Raw genomic sequence first — 23,765 nt, forward strand, 5'->3', positions numbered from 1 at the left:
GGCCATCTTTATCATTGTTAACTTAGCTGTCTCACTTGTTATCAAGCGTTTTGGCTAAGATTTAGATATTTACGATGAAGTAAGGTTACAGATGGTAACCATGTGTTTAATTGAAAGCTTGAACGAAATGAAGGTACAAGGTACAACAATGTCCATGGTTGACGTAAAGGGACACACTGCACTGAGAATTTTAGAAACCAGTTACCTAATTTAACCTAACCTAACATTTCCCAGTCTAGCCTAGCCTAAAATTGCTTAATCTAACCTCGTTTTAGATAACCTAAATAACTTATGAAAGTAAGCAATTACATTTATTTGAAGTAAGCTTAATTGATCGATATTTAAGCTGAAATTTTATCTGTCTGAGTGAGTCTCCTTTTCCCTCCCTCCTGAGTTACGGAGAGGAGAGAATATTGGAGGAAAGATTTGGAAGGGAGGGATGAAGGAAACCACGGCAAAGGAGGCTTGAGGGAGTGCTGGGGACGAGAGAGAGAGAGAGAGAGAGAGAGAGAGAGAGAGAGAGTTGGCGTTAGGGTTTGTTAGTAGGAGATAATAGTAAGAGTTGGTTGGAGTTAGAATTGGATTTGATTTAGAATTGGAGCTGGAGTTGGAGACGGAATTAGTGTGTATATTAAAGAACACTATAAGTGTCCATTCTGCAACATGTTCAAGAACCTAAGGTCAGTTTTTCTGGGATACGTATTACCTCCGCCAAGGAGGTTATATTTTTGCCGACGTTGGTTTGTTTGTCTGTTAGCAGGATTACTCAAAAAGATATGAAAGGATTTTTTTTTTTTTTTCTCGAAGGTTAGGGTATGGCCCAAGGAACAATCCGTTAGAGTTTGGTGGTGATCCGGATCATCATCCGGATCCCGTAACTTATAAAAGGATTCTCTACCATTGTGGTATAGTGGCAGTTTGAACATCTGTGCTTCTAACTCGATAAATAATGCTTACAATGCTTGCACAAAAATTACAAAATAACATCTCCATAAGATCTACCCAACATTACGCCTTGGCGGAGGTTTGCAATCTCCGATTGCTCGTTACCGCAGGAATGGTTTGTGGTATTCAAGAGTGCCCTATGACCCCTCAGTTAATTGCCAACCCATCCTGCATGTTGCTGCTGAGGCCAGGGTACAGAATTATGTAGTTTCAGCTTGATTAATACTCTCAGGGGTGCGGTTTCTCTTGTGTCAGTGGTGCGGTTTCTCTTGTCCATATACAGTATTACGCATCTCTGTTCTCTTGTGTTGAGGGAACGGCTCAGTCGGCATTACCAGTATGTACCCTGCAGAAATGGTTACATCTTATAATCTCTTTCATTTTCTTAGAGTGTCTGTATATGAAGGAGGGGGGGGGGAGTTGGGGGGAGGGTAGTCAAATGGTGGGTGACAAAGTGACTTGGAGGCGTTTTGTCTGCGGCCACCCTTTTGCGGGATTAGGGCGTCGGGCTATAGATAGATAGATAGATAGTCTGTTTCTGTACGGCCATTGATTGCATGGTTGGTTAGTAATATCATGAAGCAGCCTGAATATTTATGATCTTAACACCAGCAAAATGAACCGTACCCGCAACACACGAGACAGAAGAGCGCAGCATGTGGACCGACCTGTATTATATATCAGATAGCCCCAAGCGATTATATTCAGCTGTTACATCATACGAGCCTAAGACTGATAAATTTGTGTATGTATCGTGAAGGGGTTATATGTTTGGCTTGGTGTGATTCTTTGTCTGTATATTTGTTCGTTAATAACATAAAAGAAAAAACTATTGGTTCGATTTACATACAGTTTAGAACGACTGCTTAAACTTTGGACGAAAAAGCCAAAGGTGAACGTCATTGTCATAAAAAAAAACTTATATGGAATAGCAAATTAAAAAACGTAATAATTACAGAGAATCATCACAGGAAATGAAAAAATAATTATGGTCGAAAAAAATCATAGGTCAAGATCACAGGGCAAGGTTAAAGGTTCCGCCCTCTGACTGTCATTAAAAAAAATATTAGGGGTGACTGCTGCGTAATTTGAGTGGTTGTTGTTAGTACCCTCACAATACTATCTCTCTTAATCGGACAATTCTAGTATGCTATTCCAGATAACGCCAGAAAATTGCAGTCAGGTGAGAGATATAGAAGCCAGTGTGTTGAGACCTTCCATAAGTGTTTTAGAAATGTAGCCTTTAATATAGATAAGAAATTAAGCTGATGGAGAGTCTGTGTTCGTAAAGTGTTTTGTGAATACCATAGGTTAATTGGGAGTCGTATGGGTGAGTGTAGTGTGTTAATTCTCTCTCTCTCTCTCGGATGAGTGTAGTGAGTGTGTATGCTCTCTCTCTCTCTCTCTCTCGGATGAGTGTAGTGAGTGTGTATTCTCTCTCTCTCTCTCTCTCTCTCTCTCTCTCTCTCTCTCTCTCTCTCTCTCTCTCTCTCTCTCTCTCTCTCTCTCGGATGAGTGTAGTGAGTGTATGCTCTCTCTCTCTCTCTCTCTCTCTCTCTCTCTCTCTCTCTCCGTAAAAGCAGGAATAATATGGTAAGGATAGGAGTGGGACTGGCTTGAGGAGCGATGAAGGAGAAGGAAGGGTCTTGGAAGGCGCTGAAAGGAGGATGGACGAGGGAGAAATGGTGCGTGGAGGAAGCGTGGGAGGGAGGGAAGGAGGGAGAGAAGGAGAGAGAGAGATAAGGGAAGAAAGAAGGAGGGAAGGAGAGGAACGAAGGAGGGAAAGGATATGGAAGGGAAGGAGAAAGGGGGTGAAAGGAGGGTGGATGAGAGAATTTGTGCTTGGAGGAAGTGTGGGAGGGGGAGGGATGAAGGGAAGCAGGGGAGGGGAGGAGGGAAGGAAAGAGAGAGAAGAAGAAGAACGGGAAGGGGAACGAAAGGCACAGAGAAAATGATCGAAACGAGCATGGAAGAGGGAGACATTGTGCGGGGAGGAAGGTATGGGGGGGAGGGAGAGGAGGAGGGAAGAGAGGAATGAATGAGGGAAAGAGAGGAAGGAAGAAGTGATGGGAAGGGAATGAAAGGAAAGGAGAAAATCATATAAAAGATGATGGAAGAGGGAGAAATGGTGCGTGGAGGAAACATGGGAGGGAAGGAGAGAAGTTGGGGAGAGGAGGGAGGAGAGAATGTGGGAAAGAGTAAAGAAAAGAAAAAAATATAAGGACAGAAGAGGAGGAATGGAGAGAGAAGAATGAGGGAGAGGAAGAGAAGAGAGAATGTGTGGAAGGAAAGATGGGAGAAGCGGGAGGGATGGAGGGGAGAGAGGAGGAGGAGGAGGAAGACAGAGGAGGAGAAATGGGAGACAGGATAGGAAGGGAGAGAAGGGCGGGCTAAGAAAGAAGGAAAAAGAACAAGAAAAAGGGAAAGAGGAGGAAACAAGAGAAAGAGGGAAGGGAGGGCAGAGAAAAAAATGCAAGTAAAAGGAAGGAAAGAAAGAGAAGAAGGAAGGAGGGAAGAAGAAATAGATGAAAGCCAAGGAAAGTAATGATGAGAAAGAGAAGGAAGGTCAGAGAAGAAGGAGAGGGGGGCTAAAAATGAAGGAAGAGGAACCAGATGAAAGGGAAGGAGGAAGTGGAAGGTTGAAGGAAGAAGGGAAGGAAAAAAGAGAAGAAAAGAGAAACGGAAAAACGGAAAAGAGAAAGGAAGGAAAAGAAAAGATGATAAAAACTGAATATGGGGACGTTCAGAGGACATGAAAATAAATAAGATAACGCAGAGAATGCAGGAAAGAGGAGGAAAAGAGGAAGAAAGCTGAACCCAGGAGAGGGAAGAAGGGAAACCGGGCGAGAAGGAAGGGAGGAAGTGCAGTGAAGTAAAAAGGAGAAGGGGAAAAAATGAGAAGAGGAAGGAAGAAGAGTCCAGAAGAAGAAAGGAGGAGAGGAAAGACGAGAAAGAGGACAAAGGAGAAGGCAAGACGGACCTGAAAAGAGAGGAGATAATGAAGGGATGGAAGTTAAGGAGAGGAAATGAGGGAAAAAAGAGTAGAAGGGAGGTAAAAGAGAGGAAGGGAGAAATGAAAAAGGGTGTAAGAAAATTGGAAGGAAAGAAGGGAAGCCGAAAGTAAAGGAGTAAAGAGAAAGAGGGCAGAAAAACAAGATAAAAGGGAAGACAGGATGAAAAGCAGATGCGGAGGAGGAGGAGTAGAAGAGAAAATAAGAGGGAGGCGGCACAGGAGAAAGCAAGGAGGGGCATGAAAGGAGAGGAGATAACGAAGAGAAGTCAGAAATCAAGGAACGAAAGAGGGCAAATGGAGTGTGGGATAAAAATAGAAGATCCACGAGTGAGTTCTAAGAAAAGTCATGGTGGAGAACGTCCCAGCAAAATGACATATAAACCCAGAAATACCCAATAATACTTTCGAGGGGAATATTCGTCCGGGAGTGACCATGAGGCAGGAATTCCTAATACTTTTGAGGGAAATATTCGTCCGGGAGTGACCGTGAGGCAGAAATTCCTAATACTTTTGAGAGAATATTCGTCTGGGAGTGACCGTGAGACATAGAAACCAGGAAATACTTAATACTTTTGAGGAGAATATTCGTCCATGAGTGACTAGGAACACCGTGCATTCAGGAATCTTTACAGTTTGGATTTAAGATAAAAAAATATATGTGAAGGATGTAAATTTCTCGGGACTCTTTTTTTAATACAGCTATAGGATATCTCAAGGGTCTTATTGGAGTATATACTGGTGTGTATAATCAATTTTGTGTAATGATATGGTTTTTATTATGATATTGAACTGTTACTCGTTTTTATTCTTCGCTGTAAAGTCCCTGTTACGTCATTTCTGTTTTCCCCAGGGTCGTTCGTTTCTCTCTCTCTCTCTCTCTCTCTCTCTCTCTCTCTCTCTCTCTCTCTCTCTCTCTCTCTCTCTCTCTCTCTCTCTCTCACACACTTATATATTACATTTCTAGTTCCTCTAAAATTCTGTAAAACTGAAGCGCACGCAGATTATATATACAAACTTAATCAAGCACCGATTTTATCTGGAGGTATTCAGAGCATATCTGCATGAATCTGTCTGTCTATTTGCTTACCGGGATAGGATTATTAGTTGATAGATAGATAGAGAGAGAGAGAGAGAGAGAGAGAGAGGAAGGCCACTTAACAATAGGGACCAATTAGCGAAGTGTGACGATTCTGGCGACGCTGTGTTAGCTGTAGGAAACGGGAGGTGGTAGGGGGGAGAGAGAGAGAGAGAGAGAGAGAGATGAAGGAGAAAAAGATGTAGTGAAGAAGAGGGGAGAACGTAGATGAGGAGAGGGGACGTGGAAAGAAGAAATAATACGAGGATGGAAAGAGGAGCAACAGGAAGAGTAAGAAGGGTGGAGAAAACTAAAAAGGGAAAGAGGAGGAGGAAAGAAAAAGAGAGGGGACATAGGAGGAGGAATTTACTGTAGGTGGAGGAAGCATGAAGGCTACTAGGACTGGGAAGTGGGAGGCAGAGAAAAGGAAGGATGGAATGGAGGGAAGAGATGGGGTGGAGAGAAGCAATGGGAAAGAAGGGGAAGGGAAAGAGGAGCAGGGGGATGTTAAAAGAAAAATCTCATCATTCAGGTGCATGATAAAACCTATGTCAAGCAAGCAAGTATATTGATATTTCCTCTAACCATCTGAAATCTACAGTCGACGTGTATCAATAAGGTTTTTTATTCAACAGATTTTCTTATTATCGATTTACTCTCTTCTTGTACAAATTCATTGCTTTCGGAACGCACTACAATGTTTGAATAACAAAACAGACTGTTGCTTAAGAAAATAGCTGCTTGCAGAACACACTAAATTTTTCTATCAGTTCACTCGGTAATACTTCACACCTGGATTGGCACGATAGATTGATGTGGTCTGGGCAGGTAACCCCCATCACCTGGTGTCTTTGTTAGCATTGTCATTTTCACCTGTTTTTCCTACCCTGTTCTCCTGTCTTTCCCTAATCATTTCCTCCTGTTACCTTTTTATCCTGTCCGTTTCTTTTGTTTCTCTTGTCTTTTTCTCGTCAGTGATCTGTTTTTCCTGTCTGTTTCTTTTATCTTTTCAGCTGGCTGTTGTTCCTTTATAACAGCATTCAGTAACCTCTAGTTGTACCTTTTCTCCCTGCAGTACTTACATAAACAACACCGTATACAAGAGAATATTAAGGTGTATTATTCAGTTCAACACGCTAATAATTATCAAGTATTATTAAGATACACGTAACATGCAAGGAAATACCAAGAAGTGACATGCAGATGAAATAGCTAAGGGGTCAAGTAGGAAGCCTCTCTTGTGCCAACCAGAATTCTGCTGATTGACAGTTATGTTCATGTAGAAGCATCAGGGATAATTAAACAGGTATAATCTGAGTCGTCATTGTACTGAAGGGAAAGTAATGGGAACAGTCTAAGCAGGAATGATCTAAAAAGACATGATCGTACAGAAACGTTTCATCCCTTCAGCCCAAGAACGTCTTCATCAACCCCCTTCACTCCTGGGTTGCTCTCTTAATCCGAATAAAATCGTCTAATAGCAGCAGAAGTAAAGTCCTGAGGCTGAAAAAAGACGTAAATGCAATTATGTAACCACACTGAATACCACAAGACAGTAACATTCCTCCCTGTCATAATCTTTAACTTCCCCCTCCTCCTCCTTCCTGCAGTCTCCAACACCTTCCTCCCCCCCTCCCTCCCACAATCTTTAACATCCTCCTCCCCAACTCCCACCCACAATCTTTAACACGCTCCTCCCCCTTCCCTCCCTCTCAGGCCATCATCAGGAGGGCTAATTTGGAAGCAGACACATACACACACCTGGCAAACGTTATCCTTGTGGCGGCTGTGGTGTGGCAGGTGTTTCAGGTGTTGGCCGTAGTCTCTCGCTCTCATACACACACGCCAGACATTACACCTCCATTACCCGGATTGGCCCTCTCTCATTTACCCGCACCACCTAAGCAACTCTATCCTCTCATTACTCTATTTCCCTCCGACGCCCAAAGTTGCCTGATCGAAAACTGGCGCTGCCCTGAACGCTAGAGTTGGGACATTTTAACCTGGTGGAGATTTTCGTCCCTTTCATAGTCTAGGCCTTATTTTTCGTAGCTCAGTAGTAAACGGTGCTTCGGTTCTTCATAACACTTCTTCGTGAACAGCATCATACTCTATTCTCTTGTAGAATATGGCACTTGTTCGGTCCCACATCTTGTCCACTTCTTCTTTACCAGTATCATGTTCTAGTGTTAATCTCATACTGCAGACCAACATGTAAGAAGATATAGCAGTCTTAGCCACAGGCACTCATTGGTACCTCGGCCTCTTTTTTTCCGTAGTAACTAATATAAACATCATGCAATACTAGGGTGTAATATGCAAAATAGCTCGCTACGAAATCACCTAGGACTATGCCAAAGAAAAACTGTTCTAAACTCCATAGGAACACGCAGAATTTCACATGGTTTTCGGCTGGCTTTCTTTTCGCTTCGCACGGCCCAAGGATTCAATTACCCTGATTGGCTTATCCGGGACATGACGTCATCGATTCTCGGCAACTGTGATTGGGCGATACGCTGCGTCATCACATTCCCGGCGCTCTAATTGGCTGGCAGTGAAAGCCCGCCCGTGCGAGGCTCCGGGGCGAGATGTGAGGCTAGGATGGGTAAATGAGGGGAAGGGAGAAAGGGAAAAAGGGAGGTAATGATGTTAGTTTCCTTTAATTTATCTATTTCTCTAGGGACGTTCAGAGGGGAATCTGTAATATTGTTTCTTTAACTCTCTCTCTCTCTCTCTCTCTCTCTCTCTCTCTCTCTCTCTCTCTCTCAGGGAAGGTAATGAGGAGAGAATGAGAGAAATGGAGACAAAAGTAGTTTAGTTTTATCTCTCCCCTTTTATTACCCTTATTTATTGAAAATTTCTCTCTCTCTCTCTCTCTCTCTCTCGTAAATATCTGGGTAAACAAGAGAGTCAGAGTGAGAGCCAAAACCCTCGCAAAGGAGAGAAAGGGGAATGGAAGAAAGTGAGAAAAGAAAAAAGAGAATGGACGGAAAGAAAGAAAAATGGAAATACAGATGAAAAAGAATCGGATAAAGAGAACAGAAAAAGAAAATGTGGAGAAGGGAATCAGAAAGAGAAGAATGAAAGAAATAATTGAGAAAGAATAAATGATGATTAATGAGGAAGGATCGAAATTGGAAGAAAAGTATAAGAAAATTGAAAGAGGGAAAAAAGGAGCTAGTGAGAGGTGAAAAGAAGTAGAGAATATCTAAGAAAAAGAAAGAAGAGAGCGATAAAGATAAAAGACAACTCGACGGTACGAAGAACAGAGAAAGAAAGAAAGGACGAGAGTGAGTGAAAGGTAATATACAGTAGAATAAAAAAAAAAAAAAACAGTAGAAGGGAAAAAAAAGAGAGTGAAAAAGGACACAAGGAAAGGAACGTGGAAGAAAACTGAGGAAAGGATTGAAGAATAAGATGAAACTATAAAAAAAAAATGCAAAAACGAGAGAGAGAGAGAATAACGAAAGTAGAAATGTAAACGTAAGATGTGAGAAAGTGAAAAATGAAAAGTAAGAGGAACGGCGGAGAACTGAAGAAAAGGAGAGAAATAAGGGGATAAAATAAAAGAGAAAGGGAGAAATATATGCACATGATTAAAGACAAAAATGTTTAAGAAAAAGTAAGAGTAAAGAGAATGGAAGATCGGAAAGGCAAGAGCGTAGATGAATGATTGGGATTTTACGCAATTTATAAGATTAATCCCTATTCTGATGCCTATTTATTTGTTTATTTATATTTAGGAGAGGCCCTTTTATCCTGTGGGTTGATTCTACGCATTTATTTAATTTGAAAATGCTGAATTCACAGCTATGGCTACCTAAAGTTGTGGAATCAGTATTTCGTTGTAAAGATATATATAAAATTTCATAACGAATCACTATTTCGTATTTTTTGGGTAACTGATAATTTATGGTCTCTCTCTCTCTCTCTCTCTCTCTCTCTCTCATTAAGCAGAGGGGGAGATCTCTCTTAGTAAACCTCTTAATAAAGACTGTATGTAACCCCTCCGGTTTGAAAAATCTATCCTAGGCTGAAGAAAACGGTATGGAGGTAAGATGAATAAGGTGAACTAACGCTATTTTGTAGTGAAGGTTTATTTTTACTACTACTACTACTACTACTACTTGTACTATTACTACTGCTGCTACTACTACTACTACTACTACTACTACCGGGAATTATCGTCATCATCATCATCGTCATCGTCATCATCGTAATCATCATCGTCGTCTTCATCATAATCATCATCATCATCATCATCATCATCATCATCAAGTGTGCTATTGCAGTAACAATAGGGCGCCTAGATGTGTTCGAAGAAAATATCGCATCACTAATGAAAAACTTACCCGTCGAAAGTTTTTGGATGCTCGCAGATATTTCCAGACTTTAATTTACTCCTGCATCTCCTCGCCATTGTTCCGTCCATCATTTCCAGGAATTTCGGATCCACATGGGAATTTCTGAAGTTCGGACGTAAACTTTGGATCAGCTTGTAATATTCCTGATTTGGTAAGAAATTGTGTGAGCTCAGGAGGACGAGTCCATCACATTCCATATGCTTACCTGGATTTCAGTTGCTGTAAAACTTTGCCACCAAGATTTACGTCTTTCATTTCATTTGTAACTGTAGATAATGAGATTATCATTGTCCACGTCCTATATAGACAGATAGATAGATATAATGCTTGGATGCGCTCCCAAGTATTTATTTACTTCTTTTCTTCTAGACGTTTACCATTTAGTAATTCAGTTGCTATATTTAACTGTGTACCATACCTTTCTTTTCGTCCATCTATAATATATCTTTCAGATACTTTTATTTGCCGACTTTTTCTCTCTCTTTGAATTACTAAGACAGCTTGATCGCAAGTAGACCTGAAATAGGGACTTGAATTTGTAAATCGACGGTTGCACATAGTAGTCTGGTGGAATGTTTGTTGGGTGCTGTCCTTGTCAGTAACGTAATCCCTGGGCACCTGGTGCAAAATCTTTACCCTAGTCTCTCCGTTTCTGATCAGTGATAATTGAGACCTTGGTGTAAAACGACGGCTGTGAGTTGTAGACTGGGGGAATGTCTGAGTGGTGTCTTTGTCAGTCACGCGGTTGTTTGATGGTGGTTGTCATCTACCCACACAATACTACCCGAACATGTTGGATAGGGTTCCGACGCTTGTTCTTTTCAATTACTCTGTCCCCTCCTTCTTTTTGGCTTGTGTCAGTCGCACAGCATTTCAGGAGCTGTCCTTGTTTGTCGTACAGTCATGCATACCTTTGGGATAGGTGGAAAAGAATGTTACTTTCTGCACATACTCATGGAACACTGATTTGGAAATCTCCTCCTTTTCGTACCGTCTTGTCGCAGTCTCAGTGCCCAGTAATTGTGCTGCTGTTAAAATGTAACCTCGTATAACACAGAAAACGTAGAATGTATCAAGGACTTCCATTCATCTCTGAGTCATGTTCCCACAAAGGCTGAAGATCTTTTCATCTCAGGCAGAGAAGGGAAACTGTTCACATGATTATAGCAATGATTTATTTAATTTCCATATACCTATTTGACAGTATTTGTATGTAATTCCTGACTTCTATTTTATTATATCTTTTCGTGCGTAACTATTATACACGAAAAGAATATATGGCTAAAGCATACCCAACACTCTCCCTCTCCCCTTCCCTCCTCCGTCTTCACCACACATTTCAATACTGCCTCAAAATTCGGCAAAATCCATCTGGGAAAATTCGGACCCCCCACCCCCCGACCCCGGACTCGATTATCCGAAGAGGAGGCACGACCGCACCGACTTGGCCCCACCTGAATAAAGACTAGGGATTCCTCGCTCCCAACATGGCTTACAGATTTGGCGGATAGAATTTATGGAAACTTGGAAGTATTCTTGTATCCTTCCCTGCTGGACGTTGTTCATTATAACTTGGTATGAAGTAGCTATCTCTCCGTCTTGAATGTTGAACTGTAACTACTAATAGCTTGAGACTAAGAAGTTTTACGGACAGGATGTTGAGCCTCAGTGCGGTCTGTTTCGTCCACTCAGATGCGGGATATGAGCTGGAAAAAGATGAACATTTCTGCCTATTTAAAATGAATGGACTCTTGCTCTATTTTTTTATCGTTTACTCTTTAAAGGACGTTATTACTCGTTTGTTCTGTATTGTTGCTTCAGTTTTTTTTTTTTTTTTTCTATCGTATAAAATGCAGCCAAGGAGGTGGGTCTGTCTCCTACAATTAAATGACTTGGTTTGCAGTAGCCCTTCTTGAGTCTTCCAGTACCCCGAATGAGTTGATAGGAGAGATTTGTCTTTATTTTCTTTATGCATTTTTCTTCTTCTTTTTTTTAACCCCTTTCTTCCACCTGGGCGTCTTAGCTACTTCCTTTCCTTTCTTGATATCTGTTTTTACCTAACATCCTAAAATTTCCTGGTTGCTTCCACGTCTGCCCAGTTTACTACAATCACAGCCACCACATCATCGCAAACTAAAAATGCCCTTAATGCACTCTGTTCCATGACATATTATTTTATTCTTCCTATCGGTAAATACTTCCATACCTCCAAAAATAAAGACTCTTGTAGTAAAAGAGTTGAAAAATACCAGTAATACCTTTAAATTCAGACATTCTCGTAGTAAAGGATGTGAATATTAATGTTCTTGTAGTACAGGGACTGAATATATAGTAAAATAGTTCCTCACATCCATAAATACATTCTGACAGAGAGTTAATTATAAATACGGGATTTCTTTACTCCCCCAAAACAAGGATGATATTGTAGTAAAGAAATTGAATACAGATACATCCTTACCTCCAAAAATAACGACGTTTTCGTAGTAAAGACATTGGATATGCAGGAAATAACCTCCTTATCCCTGAGAATAAATTCGTTCTCGTAGTAAAGGGTTGGGTAAAGATGTTCTAGTAGTAAAGGAGTTAAAAATACACAGGTCTTCAGGTCCAAAACTGGGAGTGGAGTCCCGGGAAAGGCACAGACGAGGTGGAAAGAGGGCAAATATTGGGCCACTCCAGCGCTGTCACCCCTGCGAAATACGGACGTCAAAAGGACCCACTCTATTTTGTCCGCATTTCTCAGGTGGCTGGGCTGAGGAGAGGGAGGTTGAGGAGGGAGGAAAGGAGGGCAGGAAGGAGGGAGGGAGGAAGGGGTCCGTTTGAAGAGTAAGAAGGAGGAGAGATGAAGAGAGGGTGGGATGGAAAGAGGGAAGTATGATGAGAGAGGAGGAGGGAAAGGGGAAAGGGTAGGGATGAGGGGGTGGTCAAGGAGAGGAAGGGATGGAAGGGGTAAGGATGAGGGGGACAATTTAGGGAGGTGGAGGTGAGTGGAGAGGGAAAGGGTGGGGATGAAAGCGATGATTTGAGAGGGATGGAGGGATGAGGAAGGGAGAGAGGGAAGGAGGAAAGGAAGAGAGGGAGGGATGGAGGAAAAGAAAGAAAGGAGGGACGGAAGGAGGAAAGGAGTGAGGGAGGGGGTGAGGATGAATGATGATAGAAAACATTGAAAAGAGATGGAGAGAGAGAGAGGGGGGGGGTAATGAGGGAGTGGGAGTGAGATGTTAGGAGATGAGGGGTGCGAGGAAATGGAAGGAGGGAGGGGATGGGTGAAGGGAAGGAAGCTGAAGAGGAAGGGGGTGGGGATGAGTGGTGAGAGAGAGAGAGAGAGAGGACTGGAAGCATCTTTGTCGTGGTCTCCTTACATGAACTCTGGGATTGAGCGTCTGGTACTGGATAGACAGATAGATAAAAAATAGATAGATAGGCAGATAGACAGACAGAGGTGGAGGGTAAGGTGAAAGGAGAGTAAGATGTGAGGAGGAGGGGAGAGAGCTGTGAGGAGTGGCTTCTGAGATTGGGATAAATTTGTTGAGGCAGCCCTGCATGACCTCTCGGCTGGGGAGCTGATCTTGGATTCATGGAGAGTAAGGCTGATTTAACGAGATTTGAGGATTTTCGCATTTAAGCTTTGTCTTGCAAGTATAAGTGTAGATAATATAAGAAATTTTTTGAGAGGTCCAGTCAATGAAAGGAAATAATATACGGGAGGCTCCATATATAAAGCTTCTCTTCCTCTCTGCAAGGTGATTTCTTGTGTGTTGCAGGGTGATTTCTTGTGTGTTGCAGGGTGATTTCTTGTGTGTTGCAGGGTGATTTCTTGTGCTGCGGGTACGGCTCTGCGTTTCAGTGTTTATCCTTAATTATTTATTTATTTCTTGCTCCCACTGTCACACCCACGCTCACTGCCTTCTCTTAACAGTCCGGTTCCTCTCTCGCTTGGCCAATTTTTCCATTTTTGTAACGTGTGTGTGTGTGTGTGTGTGTGTGTGTGTGTGTGTGTGTGTGTGTGTGTGTACATTTTATCATACACGGATAACATTTCATTGTGATCTCCTCTCCCCCCCTGCCTTATATCTCGCTCTGTCCGTCAGCTTGTCTGTTTGTCACATGCACTTGATATTGCCTCCCCACCCCCCAACACACACACACACACACACACACACACACACACACACACACACACACACACACTCTCACTCTCTCTCTATCTCTCTCTCTCTCTCCAGGGCAAGGGTGGAACTAAGAGTATTCTGTGGTAGGGCTGATATCTACGGGCCCATCGCCACCCCTCCTTCTTTCCCTCTTTCCTTCAGGGGCTATCGGAAAGTGATGCTCTCTCTCTCTCTCTCTCTCTCTCTCTCTCTCTCTCTCTCTCTCTCTCTCGGCCCTTCTTCCTGTACAGTTTTGCACTCACGGTAATGCAAAGGAGGTGTAGGATGTGTGTGTGTGTGTGTGTGTGTGTGTTTGAGTGTTTGTTTGTGTAATTTTATATGTACACTGAATAATACAACCTTAATTAAATCTAAGAAATAGACAGTGATAAATATTCTAATCGGTCCTCTAAATATCTGTTCAGAATTTCTAGATTTAATAATTTCTGTATATCTTTGCCTAAAATTGCCATCTGTTCCATCTTTAGCAAGAATTTAACACTAGATGACGAGTATGGTCCTAGTCACGAAGAAGTGCTATGGGAAGAATACAGAGCTATAACAATGTCTTTTTTTTTTGGCCTTTAAGTGAAATAAACAGAAAAAGAAAGGATATTTAGGCCAAAGTATGGTTAGGGAATTATATAACATCAGATTAAAGACACGGAGTAACCCTACAAAATAACTCCTTTCAGTGCCCGCGCTTCCAACCCCTTCACTAAGAAAGATCTGGCGGAAATTGAAGAAAATCGCCTAGAGGTAAGAGAGAGAGAGAGAGTGAGAGAGAGACTCCTTTTGGGTATATTTCTTTTCAGTCTGGTGATCTTACCTTTGATCCAACCTTCCTGCTTTAACTTTGCCGTGATAAGGTCAATAGGTACCAGTTTTTAAAGAGTAGGTTTCTAGATCAAAGTTTTTACAAGCTGAGTTCGAACAGACAGACACACACACAGACAGCCATAAACGATCACACTGCCATAAATATTACCTTATGCTACGCGGGTGAAAACACATAATCGTGCTGAAGGGAAGAATGATATTGTTGTTAATTCCACCACCCCAAGAGTTCTGTTTTACCCTGAAAAATAAAATCAAGAAAAAGCAAGACTCACGCATAACAAACACTCAAAATATACCACTCCAAAATCCCTCTGTTTAAGAAGCAACAAATTCCCCCTAATATTAAATCCTTACCACAGACTTAAAGGAGGCAAAAAAAAGCTGATGTAAACTTTAATCTCCTTATTGGCATGCCTTCCTACCCCGCTGCCGGGATCCCATTTATGAGCCAGACTTAAAGTTTTAGTCGGGGAGAGAGAGTACGAGGGTTGGAGGGGTTAGGAGGGGGGTTGTGGAGTAGGGGTGGCAGTGGGAGGGGTTTATGGAGGGGTGAGAATAGCGTGGAGGGGTTAGGAGGGAGATTGTGGAGTGGTGTGGCGATGGGAGGGATGTATGAAGGGGTGAGAGTAGCGTTGGGGAGTTAGGAGTGGACAGGTGAGATGCTGGAATGAGAGGGATAGTGTCAAGGGAGATGGAGGGGTTAAGAAAAGGGGAGGGATTAGTGGACGGATGGATGGAAGGTAAAGACTGGGGGAGAAGAAGGGGAGAGGGAGTGGAGTGGACGTAACGTTTGAGTCGAGGCGAGAGTACCGGGGGTCGGAGGGGTTAGGAGGAGGGAGAGGTTGAGTGGAGGAGTGGGTGGGGTGAGAGAGGTGGGTGGAGTGGAGGGGTAAGCAGGAGTGGAAGATGTAGGTGGAGGGATAAAGAAGGAGATAAACAACCTCAAAAGGACTATTAGATTTGTTGCAGCTGTTTCCCATGTACTCCTTTGTACTCCTTTGATATGAGATGGAAAATGGAAGAAGTGAAGTGGAAAAAAAAAAACAAAGATTTATGTTGGAGTGATGGAGGAAAGATATGAGTGGATATTGAAGGAGGAGCCACATAAAAGCAGGGAAAGAGGGAGGGAGGGAGAGAGAGGCCGAATGACCCAAAGGAGGAAATGTGGAGGAGATGGCGAAATGATTGGGGTGGGGAGGTGGAGGGGTTTGGTGGAAGACGTGCAAGCTAAGTGGAAGGGGAGGGAATTAAGGATTGACGAGGAGGGGAAGGAATTTAGAATGTGAGCGTGGATGAGTGGAAGGTAGGGTGCAATGTGGATGGAATGGGGTGGAAGGATGGAGAGGATGGATGGAAAAGGGAAAAAGAAACTGGTAAGGAGAGGATGTGGGGAGTGGAGGGCAGGGAAGTGAAATGGAAGAGAAAACAAGGATGGAAATGCTTTGTTAACCCCCTGCAGGCCGAGGATGTCGTTTTTTATTATTTTATTTTTGTTACATTCATTTTGGGGGGGGATTTTTTTTTTTTTTTGGGGGGGAAGACGTCTGGCAGTGAAGGGATTAATGAAGGCTGTATCGAACCTCTCCAGTTAAAAATTTCTTTCAGCAGATCAATCAACTCATCCGGAGATAGCAAGAATAAAACAGAAAAATCACTATCGAATCTAAGGAGTTAAGTGGAAGTGTGGAGAAGTAGAATGAAGTTGACGAAAGGGGGAGAGATTGGCGAAAGAAGCATTCCAGAAAAAAGAAAAGAAAAAAAGGAAAAAGGAATGTTTAGGTATATTGGAAAAATTTGGACTGGAAAAGTAGGAATTAGAAAACTTGATCTAAAACTGGGAACTGGAAAATAAGACTGAAAACTGGACAACTAGGAATATGAAAACAAGATCTTGGAAAACTAGAAAAACGAGAAAACTGGGAATTTGAATCCTTGGATAAATGGGCACTAAAAAATTGTGGACTGTGAACTGGAAAATCGGAAGACTGTGAATCCTTAGAGCTCGAAAAAAGGAAAACTGAAATTCTGGAAAACTATGAACTGCGGAATGGAGAAAGTGAAACTGCCAAAGAGAAAAGGTGGGGAAAAAATGGAACGACAGAACCGAAATAAGAAAAGCCAGGAAAACTTAAGGCTGAGAAAACTTGGAAGACCATGAAGGTGAACCCCAAACTAGAAAACTAGGAACAGGAAAACTAGGGACTGAAAGATTGGGAACTGAAAGCTGAAAGTGGAGAACTGGAAGCTGAAAAAAGGGCAACTGGAAATAAAAAATGAACTTGAAAAATGGAAACCTAAAATGAGCTGGAAACTGGATATATGGAAGTTAGAAAGCTGGAAACCGAAAATAAAAACTCAAAAGCCGGAGAGTGGGTACTAGTACCTGGAAATTGGGAAATCGGAAGAGGATTTTAGGAAAAAAGAGGGAAGATACGAACCTTGTCAGCCTGAGTACGTCTTTATGTTTTATTCATGCTGCCCTGACAATTTTATTTAGTTTGGACAACATCCATCACAGTGAAGGGGTACTGGAGATTATTTCTAATCTTCATACCAATCGAGGTTTTCCCAGAGTTTGATAAAATTGTCTGGTGGTAGCAGTATTAAAAAGAGAAATACGTCATCGTTGTGAAGAGGTTAAGAAGTTAATTCGTGCTAGGTGGTTGGGGAGCAGAGGTGGGTGCCAAACCAAGAACAAAAATGGAAAAGAATGGACGGATCGAAAAGAGGATGAAATGTAGAACAGTGACGAAGGATTTGTTTTGGAGAAGAGAATGGGATTGGACAGTATATATATATATATATATATATATATATATATATATATATATATATATATTATATATCTATATATACATATATATATTCTTCACCTGTTTCTTACTCATTCTTCCTCACTGCTCCAGTCGGAAAACAGTTTTAAGAGTGAAAGAGTTAAAGAGTAAGAAGAGTGCCAGCGGGAGGGAGAGCCAGCCAGCCAATTGGGAGCTGTTTGAATGCACCCTGAGCCACCTGGAACCTACACTAGTCCCCGCCAAGCCCTCCTGGAAGCCCCCTGGAACCGCCCCACGCCCGCTAGTGAGCCCTGGAAGCCGTGAGAAGCCTTGCCAGCGACTCGAAGGCCAGGGAAGAGGGTCATTGCCGGAGTGGCGGTATATTTCTGGGAATTTCGTAACATTTGACTGGAAATTTGAGGGTGCGGGGAGAATCTTGGGTGCTTGGAGGGTTTATGTAGGGTTAGGGACTTACATAGAGACTTAGAGAGCTATGTGGTGCCCGTGGATGAAAAATATCATGGGGGGAGCATTGGTACATTTAGGGGAATTTCGTTACTTTTGATTGGAAATTTGAGGGTTCTGGGAGGATTTTGGGTTATAAAGAGTGCATGAAGGTTTTGTAGAGGGTTTGGGTGTTAAATGAATAGTTTGGAAGTTAGTGAAGTGGTCCTGGATGAAAAATATTGACGGAGTGATGGCACATTTATCTGAATTTCACGACAATTTGACTAGTTTTTTGAAGGCATAGGAGCGTATTATGGAGATTTTGGGGGTATACGAGAATACTAAAAGTTACGAAAACCCTTTGGGAACTATACATAGCTATACAAGAATACAAACAGCTCACGGAAAAATAAAACTGGTAGAATGGCGGTATGTATATCAGAGTATTTACTGATATTGGACAGGAAATAAGGTGTGGGAGAGTGATAGGGAGAATGTTGTGTTATATAGAGTCCTTCGGGATTTCATAAGCTTTTGTAGGAGTTATATACAGCTTTATAGAGCCCCTGGAGTAATATTGACAATCAGACGCGTACAGCCAAGTAGACAGACTGACAGACAGAGATCAACAGACAGGCGAACGAACTGACGGAGATAAAAAAAGAAATTCATGTAAGAAGACAGAGTTACAGAACCAGACAAATTGATAGTCAGGCAATTACAGAACAACCGGGTTAATAGAGAGACAGATAAACAGTGAGACAAACACACATACAGAAATAAAAAAACAAACAGACGGACATACACCGAGAATTCATGATAGACAAACAGAAGATATTAAAGAGACAGAACGATATACACAGACAGAGTCGGTCACATAAAAAAAAAAAAAAAAGACAGGCGGAGGATTAGCCTATATACAAACAGAAGGACAAAGACAGGCCAATAGACAGACAAATAGACAAGCAGGGAGACAGAGAGAGGTAGACAGCTAGAGACAAACACACAGATAGCCACCCCTCCTAGACAGACGGACGCAGACAGATAGACAGACAAACAAACAAAGATAGGAAGACAGCCAGAGATAGAACCACAGATAGCCAACTCCTCCCTCTCCAGACAGACAGACGGATAAAAGTAGGCAAACAGAAAGACACAGAGACAAGCAAAGATAGGAAGACAGACAGCGATAGACAGCCAGAGATAGACAGCCCGAGGTAAACACACAGATAGCCAGCACCCCCCCCCCCCACTCCCTCCATCAGCTCACACCAAAAGCAACGGGCTGGCAATTTCCCCCAACCCACGGAATAGAAACTCGATATGCAGATGAACCAATGAAACTTTTCCTACCCTCCCACCTCCCTACCACCCCTTCCTACCTCCCCTTCCCCCTCCCCTCTCCCTTACTCCCCTCTCCCTTACTCCCCCTCCCCTTCCATCTTCACCCACTCTTCACTCTCCCTCCCCCACCACACTGACTCATCTCCTTCTCCCTCCCCCTCCTCACTCACTTCTCTCCCCCTCACCCCACTTCACTTATTCATCTCCTCCTTCACCTACGCTCTCCCCCTTACCCTCCACTCCCCCCTCCTTCACTGATATGCCACTCAGAAATCTACCTCCCCCCCCCTCTCTCTCTCTCTCTCTCTCTCATTTATTCCACCTCTTCCCCTTTCACTCAGTTCATCCCCTCATCCCTTTTATTTACCCCCCTCAGTCTTCCTCCAAGCCCCGCTCCCTCTCATCCCACTCCCATACATTTTTTCTTCCTGTTCTCCCCCACTTCACACTCCCCCCCTCTCCCCACCCTCCTACTCCCTCATCCTCTTCCTCATCTCACTTACTCCTCACCTCCTATCTTCCCCTAGTTCTCCCACCTGACTCCTCTCCCTCCCACACTGCCTGACTCATTCCCTCACTCCCCTTCTCCCTCCCTCCTTCGCTTTCTGTCCCTCACTTTCACCATTTCCTCACTCCCTACAGTTCATTATCTTACCTGTCTACTATCCACTTTTCTCGATAGATAGAGAGTAAACAGACAGACAGACAGATAGATAAACAGACAGACCAATCAGACAGACAGACGGATTGACAGAAAGACAAGTAGATAGATATTTTCACTTACAGTAGGGCCACAAGAACTCTAGTTAACGCAAGACGGTTTTACTCGGCAATTGGGAACCGTCTGGTAAAGGGCTGTGGTGTAAGTGTAACAGGAGATTTCGTTAAACATCATTCTTAGCGACTTATTTTTTTTTCTTCCATTGCTTTAATAATGGCGTTGCATCAGTAATATACAAGAGAAGGATGAGGTGCACTGTCTGGAATAAATCACTATGGAAAAGGTGTTAAGAGATTTCCAGTGCCACTCTGAATTCGGCCCAAAGTCTCAAGTGCAAAGTTAAAATAAAAAACTGGAATCAGAGAAATGGAGAGGATAATTTTTAATATTAACATGGAAGGATACGATATTATATTCATGGATAAAGGAAGAGAAAAGTATAAAATATTATTATCCTCAGTCAAAAGCAGAAAAAGTGATTATGAACAGGTTACATATTTCGTTAAACAGAGCTGGAGTGAGAGGATGAGGTAACCGGAAGCAGGACAACAGAGCGCTAGAGATGGAGTGAGAGGAAGAGGTAATCGGAGAATCGTTTGGCGGTATGAAATTCGCGGATCCATCGGGCTGGGATGGAAAAAGTTAACAAGCAATAGACCAGAGTGGAAAAAGTTGAAAGGCCTTTGTCGTTCACTGGCCTGATGGAGGTTAATGATGATGATTATGATTGTAATGAGGATGATGACGATAAAAATAAGAAAGTTGATGGTGATGATAACGAGGATGATGATGATGATGATGATGGTGATGAGGAGGAGGATGACGATAAAAATAATAATAATAACAATAATGATGATGATGATGATGAGGAGGAGGGATTACAGTAAAAATAATGATTATGATAATAACAGTAATGAGGATGAGGATGAGGATGATGATGATGAGGAGGAGGATGACGATGATGATGAGGAGGAGGAGGAGGAAGAGGAAGAGGAGGATGACGATAAAAATATTGATAAAACAATAATGATGATGATGATTGAAATAAGGAGGGTGACGATAATAAGAGTGGTGATGATGATGAAAAAAACCTATATACTGCCATGAAGACTATGAAAATGAACATGATTACGATAACAACAACAATAAAGATAGCGATAACGATAGAAATATTAACCAGTACTATTTACCACATTCACCACACCCTTCCAACTAAATATGCAAAAAGAATGTGCTAAGGAAAACCAAATGAAGGACAAACTTAATCTAGAAAATAACCCAATTCCCCCATTAACCCTGTGGCAGCTGTTAATTAACCCTGTATTAATATTAGCTCGTAAGTGTGGATATTTATGCCAATTGGGTAAAGTCAGGATTCCGGGGGCTTGAATGGGGAGTGGATGAGGGTGTGGCCCGTTTGATTGGCAGATTTCTGGTTCGTTTTTTCCTTCTATCATTTTTTTTTTCCTCTCTCTCTCTGAACCCATACCTCACCTCATCGTTTGCTGGGAAGAGAGGTCTAGATGATGATGATGATGATGTTGATGATGATGTATTTTATTTAGGCTAACGACAGATGATTTTGTTGGGCGCAGAGAAAACCGGCATGGAAAAAAAAAGTCAAAATTTATCTCCATTAACATTTTGAACGAGAACTGAGAACTGTTTTATTCCAATTAACATTTTTTTTTCTTAGCTCAGAGAATACTAGAAGATTAAACTTCACTTATGCCAACCTATAGTTCATTCGTTTTATCTTGGCTCAGGTATTCGTCCTTTTGCAACTATTTTCCTTTAGCTCAGTGGCAGAATAAGACAATACTACGGCTCTACATCCTTTCCACAGCACGTCTGCGTGACTAGCATTGTATTTTGGTGTTAATCTCTTGCCACAACTCGATGTTCAAGATGGAGAGATGGCAAGCTTACGTCTGTACTCTTTTTACTCTAACTTGACCCTTGTTTTCGTGTTTTTTGCAGCTTGTTTCACATTGCTCAGGAGCAGAAGAAAATATTGCGACTCTACATGCTTTCCATAACACTTCTTCGTGACTAGCATCATATTCTGTTGTTAATTCATTCTTAAAACTCAGAATTCATGATTAAGAGATGGCAGTTTTAGGCCCACTCAAAACGACCAGAGTATAGCCTTACAAAATGAACGCTTACGAACTCAAAGGACGAACGAACTTGACCTAAAAATTACCCAAACTAACCCGGTATTAAAACGTTCCCCCAAACCTCGAATTTCCGCCCTGATCTGCCCCAATGGTCTGGCTGTTTCAATTTCGGTGGAGGTCGACTGGAGGCTCCAAATATTAGCCCTGGGAAGATGGTATTAGAAAGCTTACCCTCTCTCCCCCACCACCACCACCACCACCACCACCACCACCAAAAGGTATTCAAAGGAAGGAGGATATTGGCGTGGAGGGTTCTGAGGTAGGGAAAAAGATTGACGTGGATGGTCGTGAGTGAAGGAGAAAAATATATATGGAAGGAGAGTTCTGTGTGAAAAATATTAATAAAAAAATGAAGGAACTATATTGGCCTAAAAGGTAATGATGAAAAAAAAAATATGTATATCGGGGTGGAAGGTTTCGAGAAGAGAAAATTTTGGCACTGTTGGTAGATAGCGAGTGCTGAATGAATAAAAAAAAAAAAAAAATTGCTATGGGGTCCCTAACGAATAAAATATATATACACTGAATTTAGACAACGAAAAAAGATATTGGCATGGAAAGTAAAAACACGAGAAATGTAGTTTGTATGAAAAGAAGATCGCGAGAAAAAAATACTGACAAAAGAGGCGGTAAGGAAAGAAATATTCACAAGGTAGGCTCTAATGGGGAAAAATATATACGAATGAATCGTTGTGAGTAAAGCTGCATCTGTCTTATGCTGTTAATTAAACGTTTCTTCTTTTACCATAGATAGTGTTTCATTTATACTCAGGAACAACACCCTTCCAAGAAATTGACGAGGCTTTTCAGGAACTTTATAAGCATGCCATTATTTTCTGCCAGTTGATGTAATGGACGAAGAGTATAAGTTCTGGTATTGTATGAGCTTTACGTCTACTTTACTTTACGATACTTAACCTCAGACATTTTTTTTACTGCCTTATGATAGCCTACTGAAAGCGTTTAAAGAGATTTCGAAACTTTTTACACAGCCATGATTTTGAGTTATATATACTAAAGCGATAACTCCAAGTGCTGCATAAAAACACTGAACCAGGATTTAAAAATTTTCTGTAAATGCGGTTTATGATTACAATTAATTAATACACCTAACTTATTAGAATGGCGATTATACAGAATAAAGCCTACATACATGCATTAATTTACACACACACACACTCTCTCTCTCTCTCTCTCTCTCTCTCTCTTCTTGGTCATGCAATATCAGATCCTCAAATTGTTTCTTGGTATAAAAGGGATCTGAACCCGTGGCTATGCAATCAGCAGCTCACTTCGTAATCCAGTAAGCCACCCCAGACCAAAGGAGATAATACAGGGATGAATAGGAAGGGGGCTTGGGAAGAGACGAAGAAAGTGAGAGAAAAGAAAAGAGAAAATGGGAAAAAGAGAGAGAAGGGTGGGGGGGGGGAAAGAGTGGAGAAGAAAATGAGGAATAAAGGAAAATGGAATGGGAAAGAAGAGAATGGAAAAGAATGGCGGAAAGGGACAAATGGGGAACGGAAGCGAATGGTAGAAAAAGAAAAAGAAAACTAGAAAGAAGAGAAGGAAAGGGGATTGAAGGTAAACAACGAAAAGGAAAGACAGCGAAAAAAAAGAAAGAGGAAGAAAAAGGTAGGCAGAGAACGAACAGGAAAGACAACAACAAAAAAATAACAGGAAGAAAAAGGTAGGCAGAGAAAAGAAAAAGGAAATGAGGGGTAACGAAGGGAGTACTAAGATAGAAAAAAGAAAAAGGAAATGAAGGGAAAGGTAACGAAGAGAATGCAAGGGAAGAGAGAAGGTGCACATACAAAAAATATATATAAGTTTCTTCCGTTAGCAAGTCTCTTTTGGTGTGGGTAAATTCAGAAACTTTGGAGATGTGGCCGCAAGAAGGATCGTGCCCGGAAT

The sequence above is a fragment of the Coenobita brevimanus genome, chromosome 90 (assembly GCF_032717465.1).
Source record: "Coenobita brevimanus isolate Jiangsu-jjx chromosome 90, ASM3271746v2, whole genome shotgun sequence".
In the NCBI taxonomy this organism is placed as follows: Eukaryota; Metazoa; Arthropoda; class Malacostraca; order Decapoda; family Coenobitidae; genus Coenobita; species Coenobita brevimanus.